The following is a 21,796-nucleotide window of genomic DNA, read 5'->3' as shown; positions in this document are numbered from 1 at the left end:
ACAAATTTGTTTCTGAAGGAAGGAGCTTCCTTGGGCTCTGCCTTCCTATAAGCTGAATCCACAAGATCCTCAGGAGAACGACTGCTATTTGTGGTGAAGTGAGCATCCTTTGTTTCACCGATTCTCAGCGTGAGGAACTGCCAAGATGACCGGGGGGGAGGCAGTACAGTGGTTATGAAGGGAAAGGAAACGCCGTCCCCAAGTGGGATTGGGCTGGTTCCGTTGGCAGGGTGGGAACAGTAAGGGTACGGTCAGAGAGCTCAAGAAAACAGAAGGCATCGAAGTGGATGGAAGAAGAAAACAGTAATGCACCGTTCTGCCTTTCGGCACTGCTGTCACACAGCTAACCCTGCCAGGGCTCCTCCGGGGAGCCGACAGCAGCTGGGGATTGCAGAGGCTAAAGAGACAGATGTAGCTTCAGCGTGAAAGGGACCTCCAGCTGCTCTGCAGCCAGTGCCCCAAACTCCACGTACTTTTGTAGTAAGTCTGTGCTGACTGGGGACACACAGAGAGGATTTAAACGTAAAGGAGAAATTATCTACCACCGTCTACAGCCTCTACTCACTGACATGTGCCGTAGGACACTGGCTCACTCTGACCCAGTAAAAATTAATTGTCAAGGAAGTAAAGCTGAGGAGTTTAGACTTCATGAGCAAGGCTACGTGCCGTTCACCCCGTGAGTGTCCCTCTCCGGCTGCGCCTCAGCGAACATGCACGGGCTCCCCGCGAGGTGGCTGCAGAGACTGTGGCATCGCCGCCGGAGGCGGGACCTCAGCCAAAGGGCTCCAAGTATTTCAGTTGCACATCGACACTCCAAGAAGTTGCTTCTTCCCAAAACGCAAATCCCAGTGAGATTTGTCAAGACCTCATTAAAAAAGGATAAAAAGAAAAAAAAGAATTAAACAATTTTCCCTTTTTCTGAGGTCTTTTTTTTTTTCTTCCTTTTAAAAAGTTTATTCTCATTTACCTTTTTGTTATATGCTGCACATGATTCAAATCATCAGCATCAGATTTTTTTTTTCCTGCTTTTTTTGGAGATAAATGTTTTTTGGAAGGCCTTTTGAAGCCACTATGTTGCCGTCTTCTGCAATTAGGCTTTTTGTGTTGATCACACTGACTGTCAAACCTTTCGTCTTTCCTGTGTTTGGGTGTCATTTGTCTGTTTTTATTACTGTTCACAGTGCCTGGTTGCTGTACCACCTACCCCTTTTCATTTTGTTGGGGTTTTTTTTGATAATTGGCCATTCCATGCCCTAGCTTGACACTGGCTGTGAGTCTGAAGCTCTAAGCCAGCCAAGGAACATATGCATAAATCCCCATGTAAGGCTGAGAATGAAAAGCTTGGCAAGTCACCTAGCCCTGAAAACCTTGCCCTGACGAGGAAGATCAACACCACCTAAAGAGAAATGTAAGCCAAGGGCTCCTACTCAGTCTGTCTTAATGTGAACAGCTGCAATCCAAATTCTGCCTTATCCTACCTGAGTTTTAGCATGAATATCACAAAAACTTTAGTTTAGGAATTGCCCTTACCCTAACTATAATTTTCTGATGTCTGAAGGACATAACATCGATTTTAGCCTGGGAACCTCTTCTGTAACAGATATTCAATGTCAACACAGCCCAAGGTCCCCTTTTTTAGCCTGTACCTAATTACAGCCTTAGTTTGGAAAATCCCACAGAGAAAAGCTCCAGACTTCTACAAAATGCATCCTTTATACCTCTCTTGGTTGAAATGTAGCTGTTACCAGGTTTCTCTGCCATTCAGAGTTCTCACGCTTATTCAAATCCGTTTGATATGCCTATACTGGAGCAAACTTTTGGCTAAACAGTAAGCCAAAGCCTACCTATTTCTACCCAGTCAGGCTTTAGGCACGATTACTTACAGATTGACATCCCCTTCTTACCATGCACCCATTTTTCAGACTGATTCTTCTAAATTTTAGCCAAAGTACTGATGCCAACCTCAGCCACAACCTTAGCATGGAAGCCAGCTACTGTTGCCGACTTTGATTTTCATCTCGGTCTGACGAGAAACCCCATTGTTATCCTTTCAATGTGCCCAACCATCAGCCCCCCCAAAATCTACCCTTACACACATATTTAGTGCCTTTGGGGCTTTATATCCCTCTTCCTGTCCTAGCAGTGAACAAAATGATTCAGTGTCAGACTTCCACAGACCTCGTTCATCAGAAAAAAACCCAACTGATCCAACTTTCCAACATGAATCAAACTTCATGGCCTCATCTAAACCCAGCCCCCTAATTTTCATGATTACAGTGTATGCAGAGTAATGTGAGTCACACAGATATCCTTTTGGATAAGGCCATACAGACTTTGTTCTCTAAGCCCTGAATGTGCACATTTAACCTTCTGAAATCAATTCATATAGCCATTACAAGCTGTTGTTTCATGCTTGTGGATTTGAGGCTTGGCTCTTATTGAAGAGTTGATTGATTAATTTCAGCATTGCAGAAACCTCATTTAGCTAGGGGGACATTTCTAAATAAAAAACAACCATAAGAGTACATTAAAATTATCTAATTTTGAAACTTTGAACCTTTGCATGAGAATTTGCTTTTGGACATATTTCTCATTTGTGTTTCAAAAATGCTTTCAGTCATTGCATCATTGAAATTAGATGTTTTTATCTTTTTCCCTATTTCTTATTATAGAATCTGAAGGAGATTCTCTTGTAGCCTGCTTGAAATTGAGAACCTCTAAAAAGTGTGAGAATTAAGAGAGATAAGACATGCCAAAACAAGGTCCAGAACATACCATGTATAGGTTGAGGTCCTAGACCTGTGCATAACTACATAAGAGAAATGCTAAAGCAGGCAAAACTATAGTTTAGACTTATCTCATTACTAATGCAAAAAAGACAGTTAATTATTTTGTTTCTGTTTCCATGGGAAACTGTTCCATTAATGGAATTTCCCACCAAGAAAAATTAATACTTTGTTAATGTTTTATTTGAAATGAAATCAGATTGTGATCGTTTGAAGAAAGTCATATAATTGCAATTTAATTTCTTTTCCATTTCCCTTTGAATTTAACTCAATGTGATAAAGAATGTGAAAATGAGAGGGAGCATCTTTTTTATATCTACACTTCATAGCTGCGAGAAAAGAGCTGGTACTAGGAAATATTTGGGAAAACTTTAAATCTTCAAAAAACAACGTGAAAACATTGAACACTTTCTTGTACATTTCACAAACAAGCCTTTGAGGTGAAAGAACACACACTGCAATATTATGAGATTTTTAAAAATAGTGATAAATTTTATCTAGGCTTGGGAAGAAAAGAAGTTGCAAAAGAAAGATTCCTCAGTGAACGCACAAAGATGAAGAAACCATACCATCAGATGAAGAAGAAAGTTACTTTGGACAACAAATTACTGTTGCCCCCCTTTCACAGAAGTCCTACAAGGGCTCACTGGAGACGCTAAAAAAATGCTGGTAAGAGACACTTTTATAATATTTATCAATTAATAAATAGCAAGCATTGCTATCAGCGATGAACTCTGATTTCTGGAATTTTTTATGTTCTGAACTAGGATTTTTTCAAATGATGATGCATGAATTCCAAATGTTGGTATTAAATTATTATTAAACTATATTCTGAATATAAACACTACCTTTATATCCATTTGTTTTAAATTACAACCTATCCTGCATGTGTTTCATTTTTCTGAAAGTGATACATACGGATGAATACGTATATATAACTTACAAAATTACGAAAACAAATGGAATGCTAAAATTACTATGAAATTATATGTCTTCAGACAACTTACATCTGCTGTCTGAAAAGGCCATATCAGATATATCTGGTAAAGTACTAAAGTTCTGTAGGCTTTGTTTTTATGCAGCAAAACAAATGACACAAAGAACAAGTATACTTTAAATGTTATTATGATATCTAATATTAATGGATTTGTGGATGCCACCTACTCCACTCCAGAACTCATTTGCTTTTTTCACTCTGCTGATCCTACAGTTGATCAATACCACACAGTTTTTCTCTGTTGAGAGACTCACCTTTTCTTTATGTCAAATGCCCTTCTCTGTGGTCTTATGATTCTACATGTTTAAGCAACCTCAGTGCGTGTTTAACTTACTCTCACCTTTCAGGAGGCACAAAACCACTGAAGAATTCTTACAGGTGCCAGTGAAAAAACATCCTTTACAGAAAGGTCACTTCATGTCCCAGAGAGACTTATTTGTCCATCCATACCCCTGAGGTTATAGACAAAATGCTGAGATCTCTTGGTAAAAGCCTAGCTACTTGAGAGAACACTAAGCAGTGAACAAAAGACACAGTGCTTCGACTGGAAATAAATCATGTCTAGCTGGGAAAATGTACCCATTGAGAGTAATTTCTTCCCAGGATGGAAAGGTAAACTAACTTCCAGACAACAAGCTGCCTCAGGAACCCCAATCTTGGGGCGATTCTGGTAGGGTAGCTGTGCTGTGGGTGAGGAGTATGGGATGTCCTCTACAGCAACTATCTCCTGTCAAGGTTGTTTAAGAAACCAACATCTAGCTCTTCCTCTTGCATGGAGAGCAGTGCCCTAGAGGTGGCTAACTCATTCTTACATGATCCAAGAAAGTTCATGAAAAAGAAGCACAGCCCATCCCTTATTTGGCTAATTAAGCAGAAAGCCAGTATCAGCAGCTTTGAGAAAATCCAAGGCAAATTTAAGCATCTGGTATTTTCCACCCGTCTCTTAACTTGGGCTTTCTTGGCATATGAGCTGTCTTTTGGCTGATTTCCACTACAAGCAGAGAGCTTGCATTACAGGAGAAGTCAAGAAGAGTCCTCACTTTCCCACCATCCGTCCTCACTCTTTTCCAACAAAACAGTGATAAGGCCAAAGTAATCTCTTTGGGCATCCCAGGCATAGTGGACAGTGTGATTCCCTCCTAAAAAAAAATTTAGTATAGGTAGTTATAATATTTTTAACATATTTTCCCTACATGCCAAATTACCTGGGGATTCTTGATGGCCTTTTTGGCAACTTCTTTTCTTGCTGCCTCCTCTGCTACAAAAGTCTGTTTTCCTTATCAATCCTAGGTGTATTTGGGGTGAGGCGAGGGGGAAAAAAAAAACCCAGAACACCAGGGAAAAAACCACCAACCCAAACAAGATTGCCAACAAATCAGCAAAAGAAGAAAACCCTTTGAACTCTCTTTCCCCCTCAAATATTTTAACGTACCTACATTCTGTAAAAGCTATACGTTCCCATATTTACTAGGGGTTGCAATCATTACTGAAAAAGAAAAATTTCACGTTACTCATCTTTAAAATGATAGTGCTGGAAAAACATTCAGTCTTAACTGAGTTTATTTGTCTTCCCTTTAACTGGAACACAAGTTTACAATAGCTGATGCCCAACATAATTAAAACCGGTTTCTTGCACATGATGAGCACAAGTCTCGCACACATTCCCTCTAAACAGTTCCAGCTTTGGTTCAACCAAGACTACAGTGAAATGTAGTTTGGGGGCTCATGTATAACACCAGAAAAAAAAAAAAATCACAGCAATATAAATTACAATTTGATCTCTAACATAGACAGTTTAACAGGCCATGGTTTAGCAAAGCATTTAAGCAAATGTTTAAATCCCATTGATTTAAGTGGGATTTAAGTACATATTAAGTACTTCGTTGAATTTGGGCCATACTGTGAAGGGACTCTTAGAACAAGGAAAGCACAGTAGGCTTAGGGATCTTTATTTACAGCTCAGATGTTTAACTTAGCAAATTTGGCTTAGGAACCTGTATAATGCAAAAGGAGCCAAGGACAGACTGCAAGAACATTTGGCTGCCCAGGGTCACTTCAGGATAATGCAACATACCAATATGGGATGGATTTAGTTTCTAAAATACTTTTATCTTGTAATTTAGCACATGTAATTTATAATTAAGGTGGTTCGCCTTAATGCGTCATTCAGCACTTCATTGTACATAGTGGCTTCTGGTGCTGCCAAATTTCTTGTGCTCTCATTTATTCCTCTTCTGTTCTTCCCTCCCACTTTTTACCCCAGCCTTCTGGTTACAGGGTGAGGAGGAGGCATATGACATTTGCTGTTTGTCAGTCAACTCTCGCTGCATAACTAGAAACATAAAAAGCTAAGAGCAACAAGTGCATCATCCTGGAATACGACAACGTGGTTCTCCAAGAGGGGATCAAACCAAGCATTTCATTGCAGTTGAAGTTCTGTTAAAATTATGTAATTTCTCTCGTAGGTGTCCTGGAGTGATATCAAAACTATGTTTAGTCTATATGTACTTTCCTAAATATTGTAGCTGTCACAAAGTATGATATTGCCTATAGTATGGCTTTTAATTATTTTCTTATCTTCTCTTCTTGACTCCAGATATTATATAAGTTATCTATCTCTACTGACACTGTTGCAGATGGTTGAACTATTTCTGTTTATCTTGCAGAGTAGGAGTTAGCTTTTGGGGACATTAATAATCCTAGTTGTCAACTTTTCTTTTTGGGAATAAGCCTATTTCCAGGGAAGTCTGGGAGGCTTGGTTATCTCGATTAATAATAGCACAACAGGAAGCAGAACTTGATATCAAGTCCAAGCACTGCCTTTGGTAGTGAAATTAAGACACAAGGTTTTATGAAATCACCTAATCGTATTTTAAAAAAGATTACTTTTAAGACAAGTTCTTATTTATCAGTACACTCTGAGACTTATTAGAAACCTTTTTCTTGGTACTATCTTTATGACAAGTCCAAATTAAAACATGACCAAATTCTAGACATCTAAAAAAGTTTAATCCCTTAATTTCATTGCTCAGGCTTATTTCTAATAAAGATTTAGTTATACAGATAATGCTGTATAAATCATTAATATCCATAATTCCATAAATAAATAACACTAATTATTTTCTATTAGATAAGAATGATAGATAGAGCAAGGTTTTTCAGGCATTTAATTTGGTATTGGGGAAGGATCCTAACAAAGCTAACCTCTGATTTATAGATATATATTTATTTTCAGATTTGTGCTGAACAAATTTGTGATAGTGCCAGAAGTTAATCTCACCTGTCCTGACTGCTGCCAAGTGGTTCATTTTCAGAAAGCCATGTTCCATTCCAGGGAAGATTCATGAATCCATTTACTGTACAGCCACTACAATGGAAGTACATACAATTATTCACCCAGCTCAATAACATCTCTCTAAAACAGTGCAAGACCAATTTAATTACATGATAAACAGCCTCTTCTGTCATTGCATGCAATTTTTTTTCCGGTAATTAAACACTGCTAAGGAAGTTGCCTTAACCAGTGAAAATCCTGACCTTTACGGGTGCAGGTGGAGAGGGTACAGACGACCCATACAATCAGCCCTATTTGTTCCCACCCGAGTGTGTGCAAAATACCCTAATTCCATTGCATAGACTTGTTTTGGATTTCTCAGTGCTGTGTTAATCCCAGCTTGAAACTGAGGACACAGCAGTCGCTGAACTGAGGCCAAATGGGCTTCTAATGATTAGCAGATAAATCATGAAAATACTTAACCTATTAAAATGAACATGCTCAGAAATGAAATTGGATAGGGAATGAAATCACGCCTTTCACACTGATTAAAACAATAAAGTGGGAAGATAGTTCATCCTCTGGAAGTGTGTTACCTGACATTTCATACAGTCTGTCAGAAAACAAAGAGTAGCTGTTTTAGCAACAATGTTCAGAACATTATGAGTACTTAAAAATGGTCAGTGTTTCCACTGTGAGCACAAAACCTGAATTTTTGCACTGCCTAACATGTAAGTTTCTGATACTTTTTGTTTTCACTTGCAGACTCTCCAATCAGTCTAAACTCCCAAACAGCAGATAGCATGCAAAGTGCAATAATACAGTGGGTTTGTGCTGGAGGGCGAGAAGTTAAAGATTTTTCAGTAAACTTTCTGTTCGGTATATTACTACATTCAGCTGATGTCAGGTTTATTCAGAATTTCTGTTGCAGGTTGTCTGACTTAACAAAATAAATGCTGAAGAGGTGTTGTTCTCATTCAGTAAATACAAATCCATCTCCCATTCCAAACAATTGTGAAGTAGGAAACTTGGGCATCACGGTGGGTCTGAGAACCTCCTGCCTGTGGAGTTAGAATGTACACAGCAGACGCACCCCAAGTGCTGTTTGGGGTGGGGTTTTTTTGTTGTTGTTTTTTTTAAATCACCATGAAGGTGCTTAATGCTTTAGGACAACTGTCAGCATGTCTGTTCTAAAAAGGGTAAAGTCTGGGACTGATGAGCTATAACCAGGGCAACTGTACTTGGTTTAAGTCCTTCTGAAAGGCTCAGTAATGCCGCCACTGAGGTCTGCCACCACGTTCTGTCCTCTGCCTCATTAAAGAGCATCCAGCACCATGAATAAAGAACTATAGCAGCGTTTCTAGATTATGTCTTTTTTTCAGACCGCAGGAATCCTGAAGTACTTGAGCTAATGCCACATAGGCTTGCTAGAGTCTTGGAAACCATCCAGCAGTTGCAATGGAGAGATCGGGAGAGATTCATTTCATCTACTCTTCAAGTAAAATATCCTGCTTTAGGGCAAAATAGCACTTTTTGACCTCATCCTGGTAAGATGAGACTGTTCCTGGTACCAGAGTTACTTTAACACAGCAAAGGACTTATTGCAGCTTTTGGAGAAGGCAGGCTGCTCTTTTCGTTTCCTTGGGTTTGTGACTATGAGTTTAAAATGGTATTCATACATCCTACAGTACCATCTATGGGGAAGGCACAAGGTAGGAGCATCAGCAAAGGCTCCTGGCAAGCCACTGTCAACAGCACAGCACAAGTGAGGAGACGGCGCTTTCCCTGGCAAGCGAGGATGCAGTTTCACCACCCAACACTTCACTTGACTGAGACATCTCTTGGGACTCAGCCAGTGATGAGACTTTAAAGGAATGTAGTGAAAACCCAACTTGGCCTGGGGGATTTATTGAGGAATCATCCCGGATGAGGAGGGAATTTACTGAAGGAATTATCCAAATGAGGCTGGAAGGCTTTAAACAATGTAATAAGTCTTGTTTATTGCTAGCATCTAGGGGATAAATTATCCCTTAGATGGAAACTAAATTCATAAGAGGGGAAAGTTGTTTGGTGAATTCAACACAATAAACTGGAGTCGTCATATCTTCCAAAGCAAAGCTATACTCAAGCCAACAAAGACATAACGATTTTGAATTCTCAGCTATAAATATTCCAAATCTTCCAAGAAGCACTTTGAGATCCCCTTAGTCATGGCCAAAAGCACAGACTTTGCAGCTATTCCTGTTTCTGTGACACTGACATTGGGTGATTTTCTATAATTTTCCACTGAAATATTTGTCTTGTCCCCCACAGCCCATGACCCCTGTAAGGCTACCGAGGAACAACGCCACAGACAACAGTTTTCCCTGTAGCTTTCCTCCATTTTTATAGGTTACCCTTTATGGTTTGAATATACCGAGGTAGACTTAAAAGGCAATTACTTATTCCATGTCCTACAAATTTTATATCAGAGCTATGACTCTATTATACAGACATTTCTGCTGCACCTTAGTGCAAGCTGTAACTTACTTGCAAATATCAGCGTGTCCATGTGAATTCCTGCTAATAGTTACTTAGGAATGTGAAACAACTAAATTAACTATCCCTATAATCAAAACTACAATAATCTCCACAATTACTTATTTTTCTCTTCTTCCAGGTTCTGGTTTTTTCGTTGTTTTTTTTTTTTTTTTGTTTTTTTTTTGTTTTGTTTTGTTTTGTTTTTCCATAATAAACCAGCAAAAGGCCAGGGCTTCTAGCATGCAAACAAGAATCAAGAACAGAGAATTAGATCAGCTATCTTTGTTTTACCAACAATTTTTAGGCTGAGTCTAGCAAGTCCATGGAAAAGTCAATACACAGAACTTGTGGGCACCATTATATCATTTCCTGTTGTTTTTCCAAGAATCCCACGATCATTTCATGTGGCACTTGCAGGAAATACATAAAAAGGAGCATTGAAAGCAGCACATCAGCTGTGTGGTAACACCAGTACAAATGCAAATACACACCATCCTAAGATTATCTCCAAGAATGTTAATAAAAATAATCAGCTCTATGAATGAGAACTTAAAATGGGTGTGCCAAAGTGCTTTGCTGGAAGACCATTACCAGCAGTCAGATTACAGAAGGCAGGATCCGATAAATCAGGCTATTGGAGAAATGCAAAGGCTGATACATAACCAGAGTCTGAAGAACCATACAAATCCTAAGGCGGCAACACAAGTACTTAAATGCGTACACAACCACAAAAAAGTAGTGAATTGATGTTTCCAGAGAATTGAGGAATCACTTGTTCAGCTGCGGCAGGCAACTTACTTTTTTTTTCCTCCCCCACTTTGTGCCAGTTATTCCATAGAGTAATGGTCTTAAGGCTTAACACTTTCAAAATTTTACTTCCATTTGGGCATTAATGAATGTCACGTCCGTATCTCACCACAACGTATCCCCTGCAGCAGTCAGGAGGGTCTGGAAGCTGGTTGTGCCAGCTTGGCACACACCGCAGCAACTCCCAGGCCAACAAGCGGAGGGAGAGGACCAGTATTTGCTGTGGTACAGCAGCAGAAAGCCAGGTGGAAAATCCAGCTCAGGCTGTTTTCATCAGGGTTTAAAATTTAACCCTGTGTTCGCACGGTTTAAAGTGTGTGTCAGCTTCTGCTATGAGATTTATTAACAAGGAGTGTAAATGGCACCTTAAAACGGTATCCTCTATTTGGAAGAAAGTACTTGGGATTGCTAATACCATGCGCAAATACACTCCAGAATCTAAAACAGGCTACTATGGACAGTAGATTTTATTAGCATCAAATTTTAGCAGCTTATTTTTAGTCTATGTCAAGCACTCAGTGGAGGGGAAAAGATCCCCCACCAAGTATTCAATTAGCAACAGTGATCTCAGAGTCGTATTCCTGCTGCCTGGGACAGTGATTACTCATAAAATACTGAGTTCTGAATACTGACTGAAAATACTGTCATCAAGTGTGAAATAAGGCAATGGGAGACAATGGGGAATAATAAGAAAAAAAAAAAAGACTTTAAAAATTATAAAACTATAAAAAGAAGTCTGAACACTACAAAGTAGAAAGCAGGAGGTGGAGAAATGCCCTTATAGGAAGGTCTCGGGCTTCTGCTCTGTATGTCATCTATCCCAAGGGACTTGGAAATCTGTAGATTTAGTATGTAGTTAGAATCACGGGAACCACAACACCCAGTCTGTCCTATCTCACTGATTTTCAGAGGAAGGTGAAAAATTGTGAAGAGCAGTTTAGGAAAAAGAGAATGGTATCAAACCACCTGCGTAACGGGTAAGACAGTGCTTCCAGTATTTCTCTATCCCCCTGCAATACACTGAACTCTGGCAGCCACTGCCAGCAGTGCCTTGTACGCACCTATCCAGGAATTCCACATCGGGCCTGAGCTCAGCTGCTTTCCAAGAACTTTATTCTGCCACTCCTTACAATAAATTTCCACTAATATCACGCTGCCCCTGCATTCTGCTCCAACTCTTTGCTATAGTTTGTCACGATGTGTATAATCTCAATTAAACTAAATAACATTGTTCCTCTTGTAGTTGATGAGTTACACCTGACGACTAGAGAGGGCTACGGTCATCAGGACTGGGGATCTATTTTCCCTTTGTCTCTATACATGTCACGCCCCAACCTAGATTTTCTTTCAAAGCCAGCAAGAGACTCAAGATGGCAATATAGAGCTGGGAAAAGAAAATGCTATAAATATCCCTTTTGTTGCTTAATGTGCTGATAAACCTCTTGCTAGAGAGGCCTCTAGTGTTAATCTGCCCATCAGTCTCAACAATTCCCATCTAAAATTATCAACAAATAGTTTTGTCAGTAGAGAATGTTTATTTGCAGTTGCACAGCTCTCAGATTGTAGAATATTAGCTGCTTAAAACAAAAGCGAACAGCCACTGTTTAGAAAAGCGAGTACTGTGAAAATTAATTCATAACCTTATTTTGCAGTAACTTTAGCGTATGAAGATTTAGCAACATTTAGCATACTTTGGACATATAAAGTGCCTTAAGGGCAAATATTTTTTTAATTTTTCTTTGCATGGTTATCACTATAAAAATGTGATTTTTAAGATGATTTTAGAAAATAAACACGCAATTTTTTAAAAAAGAGGTTTCTACTTCCCCTTGCATGGAATCACCCTACAGTGCAAACTGGATGCAGCATTGCTGAACATGCCCTCAGACTGCTGTGCAGCGCTGCTGTGTGCTCCTTGACAGCTGCTGCCTTCCATCTCAGGGGTGGCAGCCTCTAAATGATGAATGAACTTATTCATACAGTCTGTAGCTATCTGAGAGCTATACCTAATATGCATTACATACGTCTGTCTAGATACATGTACACGCAAACTGAATATGGTTTAGTAGCATTGAAAAGCCTCCCAAAACCAAGGAATTGTAGAATTACCACTTACCAGTATTCCCCATGCTAAATATGTCAAAAAAAGTAACATTTTTTAACAAGATTAACCTTAATTAGTATTTGTCCCTTGAAGATCTTGTAATAGTACACCTCTTTCAACCTAAGTGACTCTCCTGGCCAAAGAACTTGCTGTGTTAAGGGCTGAGCCAGAGCTGATAAGGGTTTATCCTTTTACTTCTGCAGACTTCATATCAAGCCTACAGCTCCTGCCAGGGAAGCAAAAAATGTTTTTTTATAAATAGGAAGGACTAATTCCTGCCTAAGCTCCTGTTTCTGATCACAGTAAACGTTGAAGGCTTTAAAGCTGATTACAAATTAAAATATCTGTGTCCCCAAAATGCTTGCCTAACTTCAAACAATTGTCTGCCACTGCCTGCAGAGCTGGAGCTGCAGGGACAGGTGTGCAGAGCTCTGACACCTATTTCAAAAACAGAAGAGGGCACTAGGGTTTAAGCTATGTTCAGTATAACCCCAGACAAAGTGGGGAAAAAACCCCGGTGAAATGTGTTAGAAATAGTCTTTTGTTATTCTGCTGGTTCTCTCATATAAAGCGAGAAAACCCGGGCAGGGCTGGAGCCAGTGGGACCAAGTGCCATGGCAGCTCCATCACAGCTCGAGGAGCATGTTCGGTCCCCAGCATTGACAACTGGTGCCTCCAAACCGCGGTAGCCTCCCGCCACCTCCCACAGTCCTCCCTCCTCCGTCCCAACTTGCACGGGCAAATCTTTGCATGTTGCTTCTCTGTGGGGCTCTCTGCTTGCGGCAGCAAAGGGATACACCGCCAGAAGGACAGCTATGCACAGGCACGCTGAGCTGCCCGCTCCACCATGCTGAGAGACAGTCAGAAGGGTCAAGAGCTGTCCCCTCAGGGGCTCGAGAGATACAGTAGATTTTACACTGCAGCTTAAAATAAATGTAGTGATAAAAAGCCACACGTATCCAACAAAAAGCCCCATCGTGTCTTGTGCTCCTTGTAGCTATGAAATAGAGTAATTGCATTATGATTGTGATTCTTGGTTAAATCTGATGTGGTATTTTGATACAGCGCAACACAGATTTTTGTTACACAGTGCTTGCCACAGATTGTGCATGTTCTGTGTTAAGGGAATACATTCAGCGGTGATGGACAGGCTGGGGTCAGGAGAAACCACTCAACACTGTGCAGCTTATATCAGCCAGCTCAACTGTTTTATCTCCCCCTGCTATCAGTGGACAGAGGATTACCTGGAGAAAGAGAACCCAAGCTAGGCTTTCTCTCTGGAACACCTTCTGCAGGAATATTTCACTCCCCACTGGCTCTACAGGGGATTTAGAAAGAACTATACCACAACCTAGCTAAAATAGATGTGTAAATATCCACTATGTATCAAAAAAAATCCATATAAATCTGAGTGTAAAACATAAGAACAGCTGTACCAGGTTAAGGCAAATTACCTTGTGTGATAGAAAGTAAATATAGAAGACTGTAATAGGAGAGTAAGCGGTACTTTCCCAGGTGTCCTCTCCCAGCTTCCAGCAATTTCTGGCTCAGGGACTTCAAGTCAGATGATGTCCTTTTTTTAAAATATCTCTTGGTGGATTTTTCCTGCACAGGTTTCCTCCATCTTCCTCCAGAGATGAAACAAAGGCCTAGAAGACAACACAGTGAATTAATTTTCCTGACATTCATTTATGTTGTCAACAACCTTAAGATCCATCCTTATCCCACACAGAAGTGAGTCCTATGCAAGGCTGCTAAAGAAGTACCTGTTGGTTACAACTGGCTTAGAGGTGTAAGCAAAACACTTTGTCCGTGACACCTGTCTACTTGTTAGGTCCATTCCTTAGTGCCGAATGTGAAGTACGTGTGAATGTCCCTCCTGAAAGTCCACATTCACCTAAACCAGTCTAACAGAAGCATTTAGCCTTAAGTTTCCAGAACTTGGAGAAATCAGAGGCCAGAAAGCCCTTCAAGGGAAGGGAAAACCCTTTAAAGAAGCCCCTCAAATGCAATTACTGTTTAAAACCCCATCTTGCTAAAAAGGAAAAGTCAGGTACAGCAGCAATGTTGGGAAACAGTGTTTGTAAAACCAGCAGGATAGATAGGTATGTGTAGCAACTGTCACACCACAGATATCCTACAAGCAATGTAGGATCACTACATTGTACTCTTAACAACATGAACTGTAACGTATATTGAAGTACTGCAGGATGTGTTGGCTAGGAAGTTGCATCCCAAGAAATTTTTCTGTCATTTTTTAATTGTAAAAGAGTTATTTCAATTATATACGCTAAAATACCAGAATAATCTACATGAGTATCCAGTGTAGATTGTATTAAGGTTTCTTACAGTTAGCTTGCAATATGCATACATATATACAATTTGCATATTTAAAAGGCATCTCGCAGTGAGCAAAAAATAATGCATTAAGTATTGCATTATCTAGCATATATTTCTCTGTGAGCTAGAGGGGGGGAATATTTGGCTTATGCCTAGAAAAAAGATGTTCCAAATCAACTGAGAGTAATTCAAACTGCATTTTATAACACGGAATTTTGGATACAAGAGGCCATCAGTCTTTGGTATTTTAAATGTTGCCCGTCAAAATGCAAGACCCCTAGCATGAGTTTTCTTCTTAAAAAGAAATGTTTTTGTGTTCTACTGAAAAGTGAGTGAGGAAAAATGAAATCTCTCATCTGCTTTTAAGATAGACAGGAACAGAAGGGGACTGGCCCATTTATGTGTAAATTAGGGAGTAACTGTAGCAAAGGAATTAATACATTGAATGAAAAAAAAATCAGGGAACATCACATTTGGGTTTGAGGCAGCCTATGTTCAGAGAGTGGCTCTACCAGCTAATACTGTACAGCACCTCCTCACAGACTGACCCTATAAAAGCTTATTAATATGCAGTTTTCCAATATATTTCAGTAAAGCATGTCTTTTGTAGCAGAAGTCAAATCTTCTGGGATGACTTGATACTGCTCTAGCCTTTCCCTTGGGCCAAGACTTTGCAATATTATTCTGCAGCTTTTACATCATCTTCCCAACCTGTTGTTACGCAGACCGGTGTCTCAGCTCCAGCGGGAAGGTGCTAACACTACTCCTTCAAAAGCCTTAGAAAAAGACACACATCATTAGCACAAATATCAGCACACAAGGAATCCATGTGAACGTGAGAAGAAAGGAATGAAAAGACTAAATTACAGTGAGGTAAAGCTGTTGTACGTGCTGTACAAATGTGCTTTGTTTGAACCTCTGCTGTTAACCTGGTATATATATGTGCGTGTGTATCATATCAATTACAAATTGACAACAGAATATACAGAAATCGTAACACACAAACTTTGTTAACAGGGAAAATCTTGTCAGACTTTCTTTTAAGCCCTTACAATTGACTCATGATGCCACTGAAGTTTTTTTAACTAATATCACAGACTGGCTAGCACTTGTCTCCAAAACTATCTCCTTTTGGTTTTGTCTTCCCTTTTCAAACTCCAGCAGCTGACTGAATAAGCTAAAAATGCAGATTATCAGATGAACACAAACAATATTTTCTTCCATACAGCCCATCACGTGTTTACAGAAGGCATGCCATTTTTATCTAGGACCAAAATAAGAACCTGTATCTTGCCAGATTCTTCTTGTAGTCAGTAATCACACCTCCAAATTAGCAAAGTCACAAGTATACATCACCGAGCTGTATTATGTTACTGGGTAGCTATTCTTTTCGTGCACAGTCACAGACATGACAGAGGGGAGTCTGACTCCATGGATTAAAGATATGATGTGCCACAGAGAGCCAAAAGGGCAGTAACACCCACAAAAATTTACTACAGTTACAATTCAGATTCATGCCACCGTTGTCTTGGAATGTCGGGATATTTTAGCACAGACTGTGCAGGAGACATACTCTATCAGAAATATCCAAAGGATCTCTGTTAAGCAAGAAAGGGTAAGAAAATACTTAAGGAGGAGATATTCTTGACTGTAAACAAGATTATACTGAACTGCAGCTCTTAAAATGTTGAAATTGGTCTCCTTGCTCCTCTGGCTAGGAGAGAAGGATTCTTGACAGTACCTTAGGAGAACAGGGAGCTGAATTTGAGCTGAAGTAGATACTTTATGGCTAATGCCAGCCAGCGGTAGCAGCAAATGTGCACGTTTATCACCAACATCGCAAACTTCGAAGACAGCTATTACAAAGGTGAGAGTCAATAATGCCTTAATAAAGCTGAAAGGAAAGGGACGTAAATGAGTATTAATATTATTTTAAAAAGGGAGAAGACCAAAGTTATATTAATGCAGATATTGAATAAGAAGAACTCACAGCAAATGGAAAAATAATTAGGATAAAAACTGTGGCAGTTTAAGGGATTGATTTGCTCTTCGAAATTTACTAATGGAAGGACTTGCCTCAAAAAACAAGTTGACTTAGAGGTAAATATTCTTTACTGTTATAAATAAAACCCCCTGCAAAGTAACAAGGAAAAGTTAAAAGCTAGGGATGTATTTTGGGGGAATATAGTATGCCTTAGAATTTGAACGGGAATAAAGACCAAACAGCAGCAAAGTGATTTCAGAGCAAGACTTTTAGAAAGATGAGATATATATTATAGGAATTGCCCCTTTTTCTTGGAAAGGGGACAGTGATTTTACAGATCCTCCTTTAAATTTAGACCTTTGGTATTTCCAAGTATTGAATGTACTATCAGGAAGGGTTAGGAGCAATATGCCAGTTTCACTGATATCATCCATTTCTATCTGATAAAGCCAGTAACAGATTGGACCCAGATTGATCGGGATAAATTTGTACAGAAATCAGCTCTCCCTGGAAGAAAGTGCTACATGAAGTTAAACATGGTTTCATGGTATTACGAAAAAATTATGAAAAGCACAAAAAGCAGAGAAATACTTTGAGACACTCAGAATTTGTAAATGAAGTGACTTCTAAAGAAAACAACAAAAATTATGCAGGAATTGTCCTAACACCCAATACTGAGCCTTTTGAACCTCATGTGAGGGTATTCTACGTTGATTGTGGTAGGATAGCTGAGCATGCACATAATGTTATTCCCTATGAAATCCTCCAGCTTTTATTAAGACAGGCAAAGGAGACACGAGAACATGTCACACTCCTTTTTGTATCATCCTCCTCTCTGAGCCCAGCAGGGATTTGCACTGAGGGTTTAGTTTTGTTCCAGCTTGTGCACAGCTCTCCCTAATAACCATTCAAGTGACCAGAGCATCCCAGGACTGTGGTCTTTTGATTGTAAAAGGTGCTTTTTTTAAGACAAAAGAACCATCACCACCCACCTACTTCTAAATCCAAAACAGACTAGAACCTTTGAGACTGTACAAATTTACAATAAAGTAAAACCATAGCTAGTTTCTAGTTTCAGTGCCCTATCTTTTCAAGTTTTGTCTAGCAACACATCATCCACTTCACTTTAATTTTACTATGACATTATAGATTGCACCAGTAATTACCTCTCTGAACAGAGATCCCCAAAAGATTCAGAAAGGTGCCCATTATTGCGGCCATTTACATAATGTGTTGATTGTGCTTATTTATGTGATTAGAGTAGTAGAATAATTTGCATGACAGCTATTAAGATATTCTACAGCCAATTTATAATCTTCTATTTTCATGGCATTTCTAAAAAAAAAATCTTAATGAAAGAAGGCTGACTTATTTCACCACAAGGATTTTTAGATTGGGGGATGATCTTACTTTTTAAAGTCACAGATGAAGACATCTGAAGACCTCAAGAAAGATTCTTTAGCATGTATCTGCATCTTCTATATTCCCGCTTTTAATGGAGCTGTATATAAAAAGCCCCAAATGTGAAAATGCTTAAGGAAACAAAGTGCTTTCCCTGAGTGTGTATCGCATCAAGCATTGACTATGACTGCCTGCCCATGGCCTCCTGCGTACAGAGCTGAACAAAGTGCCGAAACGCTGATACCCAGCGACCCCGTGGGAATCGCTCAGACGTACCCAGTGACAGCATGTGTTCTTACCTCTTCTGCATTTGTATTTTTGGAGAGGAAAACTCTCCCAACTTCTGCTTCTCTTGGTAGATGTTGAGAAATATAACATTTACACTGTGACGATCACAAGTGTGCAGGTCTGTTCCCCAAGCTCAGCACACACGAAATAGCATTTTACGCTACTGAAGAGTACACAGTGTCTTGCTCAAAATGCTTCCTCCTTAACTGCAGAATTTGCTGCACATTACAACAGCTAACAAAATTTTAAATTGTGGTTTTACTGAAGGGTACAGCTAACTAACAATTCCCCTGTAAGAAAAACTGATTACCTAAAGCATGGCAGCATAACAACGCACATGTTGAAGAGCTAAACATTTTCCGAGAAATTAGTAATTAGGAAATATCAACAAGACTTTAGTGGAATTAAGACAATATTTTAATAAACTGAGGAGCCAGCCCTGAGACTGGAACAGAGTTTGTCCAGAAAGAAGGGAGTAGGCAGAGTTAGCTTTGTAAGGCGATGCTCATCCATCGTTTGGTGAGCCTCACAGGGCAGAGACAGCTCCATTCATCCTCCAGGCTAAAATTCTGGAGTTTCACACACAGCTCACAATGACCATAAAGGACACTATATTATATTATTATTATTATTAACAACAACAACAACAATAATAATGCTGTATTTTCCCACACCATAGACTCCTGCAGTGATCTCCACAGTTCTGAATGCATGGAAGAAGTGGTAGTTTCCTACAGGAGAAAAGCAGTTACAAGAACATTATGAGCTAAATTGGTGTAACACGAATAAGGACAATTTACTCCATAACTAAATGCTGACATTACCCTGCGGCCCCATGAGATGTTGGCAACGCCTGTGCAAGTTAAACATCAAAACTTAAAGTCACCATATGCTTGTTCCCTGGAAGGGTCACCTTTAAAAAAAAATGTAAGTGTGCTTTCTTTACTGTGGTTTTCTTTGATGCTGGTAAACAGAACATGAAAAATGCCCCAGCAATGTAAATGTCCTGAAGGTGAAAACCACTGCCACACTAAACCTTACCCTGCCTGCGTGGCGCTTTGTTTTATGTTTGTAATGAGATACTGTGAAAATGCAAGTGAACTTGACCTCACCCTCATCTTTGGACTTGTAAAATGATCTCTGCTTGAAACTTCCTCACGTTTCCTTTGATGTGCCAGATCAAGACCGAGACCAATCAGATAAAGCAGCATGTCTTGAAGGCGTGACTCCCAGCTGTCCAGACAGCTAACCTTAGCCACGGAAAAAAATAATAATCAAACAATCTGTTTTCCTTGCAGACTTACAACTGCTGTATCACATGATGTGCCACTAATTTCCCAACAGTGTATACTTTGAAGCTGACAAGTGTTAAGCCATGATTAAAAATTCCATATGAAAGTAAGTACCTGTCACTCACATGGGTCCCTGGGTTGCATTGGTGACCACAGACAAACAACCAGGCATCCATCTGCCCATTTCTGTAGGAGGAAGGTGCTGCAGAGACCTAATTATAGGGTGAATCAGTTTGCTTTCTCAGCAGCTGTAGATCACATAGAGAGTTGACTCACAATCAGCCTAAATTAAAGGCAGTTAAGTTTTTATCCAACCATTAGCACCCAGGATAATACAGTAGACCAAAAATACCAAACCCCCAAACCCCCTCAAAAAAATATTACGGAAATTTCTGCATACCTACTTCCAAATACCCACAGGTCTATTGTGATCAGGTTTAGTAACTGGTTCAGAAAAAACAGTTGTTTTATCAATTAATTAAAATATGTATCCATGAAACAGCTGTACCAAGAATGCACTAAGTGTAATAAATAAGAAGTGTAATTGGATAACTTCAGTTCCTGCAGGGCAAATTGCGACTTTTAAAGTAACCTCATGTCAGACAAAAATGACAGCTTTTTACAGACAGTATGTCTTTGGTAAGTATACTACAGCTTATTGTATATGCTTTGAATATGCATTTACAATTAATCAAACATGCAGTGCCTTGTTGGCAGGTCAGAAGTTTGAGCTCTTTTTGCTTCTTCGATAAATCACTCATTCCAGAACCTTTTTAGAGTAATAAATTCACTTTCCATAAAATGCAGCTAGCTGTAGAGATTGTTCAGTTGTAATAAACAGATATTCTAAACATTAAATATCAAATGAACACACCAAGTAGAAACATTACATATGATTTAAATCAAGAACTAAAAGCTAGAAAAGGAACAGAAAAATTGAAAGCATTTCCAATAATTAACAGTTACAGCAGATACGCAAAGTAGTTGTTTAATCTAGATTAAATTCTTATTTGGGACATATGAGACTAAAAATGCCTTCTAGTGTTCATGTGCTGGCTTGCTTTCATGGAGGAACAGGAGGAATGTGGGAGAGGAACACTGACATTTAGCTCTCAAACACTCACGTGAATAATTTTACCGCATGAAGAGTCCTGTTGTGTACACCGGGACTATTCGTGTGAGTTCATGGCCATGATTGTTCAACAGAATTTGAACCATTAAAGGCTACTAACTCTCCTCCCTGGTAATAATATTATTTACACATTTCTTCTCAATGAACAGGGCCACTCATTAAGAGAAAATAAGGAAAAGATCTCACTGGATAATATATTTCTCAAAAGTACAATTATTTAAATTATGGATGGTCAGAAATGCTATCAAACAACGAGTTGCCTAAAAGCTCATCAGAAGTTTAGAAATCAGCTTCGACTTAGAACTTTTTTCTATTTTTAAACACTTTTTTTTTTTTTAAATAAACTCCCCAAAAGAGAGAGGAAAAAAGTATCCAGTAAACTTCTGCAACTTGTGAACATCCTTCTTGGACTATAGCACAGAAGCTTTCAGTGCAAAACAATCCCTTCTCCATTACCTGTGTTGGGAAAAGCGGCACTCAGGAAAATGTTACCAAACAGACTCTGCTCCCTTGTTTTGGCTTACAAAAGTCCACATTAATTTTTGGTGAAAGTAATTTTGACAAAAGCAGGAGCTAAATACCATAGCAGTTTGCCCTTAAATTCGTAGAAAATAGGAGCCCTTTTCACTACCACAACTATTTTCTCAAGTCACTCTAAATATCCACGGTGACGTGTTCACATGTTTCTCTAAGGAGAATCTCTGCATTGCACATGTGCAGTGGTAAATTCCAGGACCCTCATACAGCAGCGGAAAAAATGGTGATTTAAAGCCCTCGTAAAAACCCTGTCCCATGGTTTTCTATGCATTATACACATCAGGTCTCCTCTTCTGAAAATTTTCATTTCTCCCCACCCCTTTTCATTTAAGCT

Source organism: Falco peregrinus, chromosome 1, assembly GCF_023634155.1.
Source record: "Falco peregrinus isolate bFalPer1 chromosome 1, bFalPer1.pri, whole genome shotgun sequence".
Taxonomy (NCBI): domain Eukaryota; kingdom Metazoa; phylum Chordata; class Aves; order Falconiformes; family Falconidae; genus Falco; species Falco peregrinus.
Note: the sequence above shows the minus strand (reverse complement) of the source record.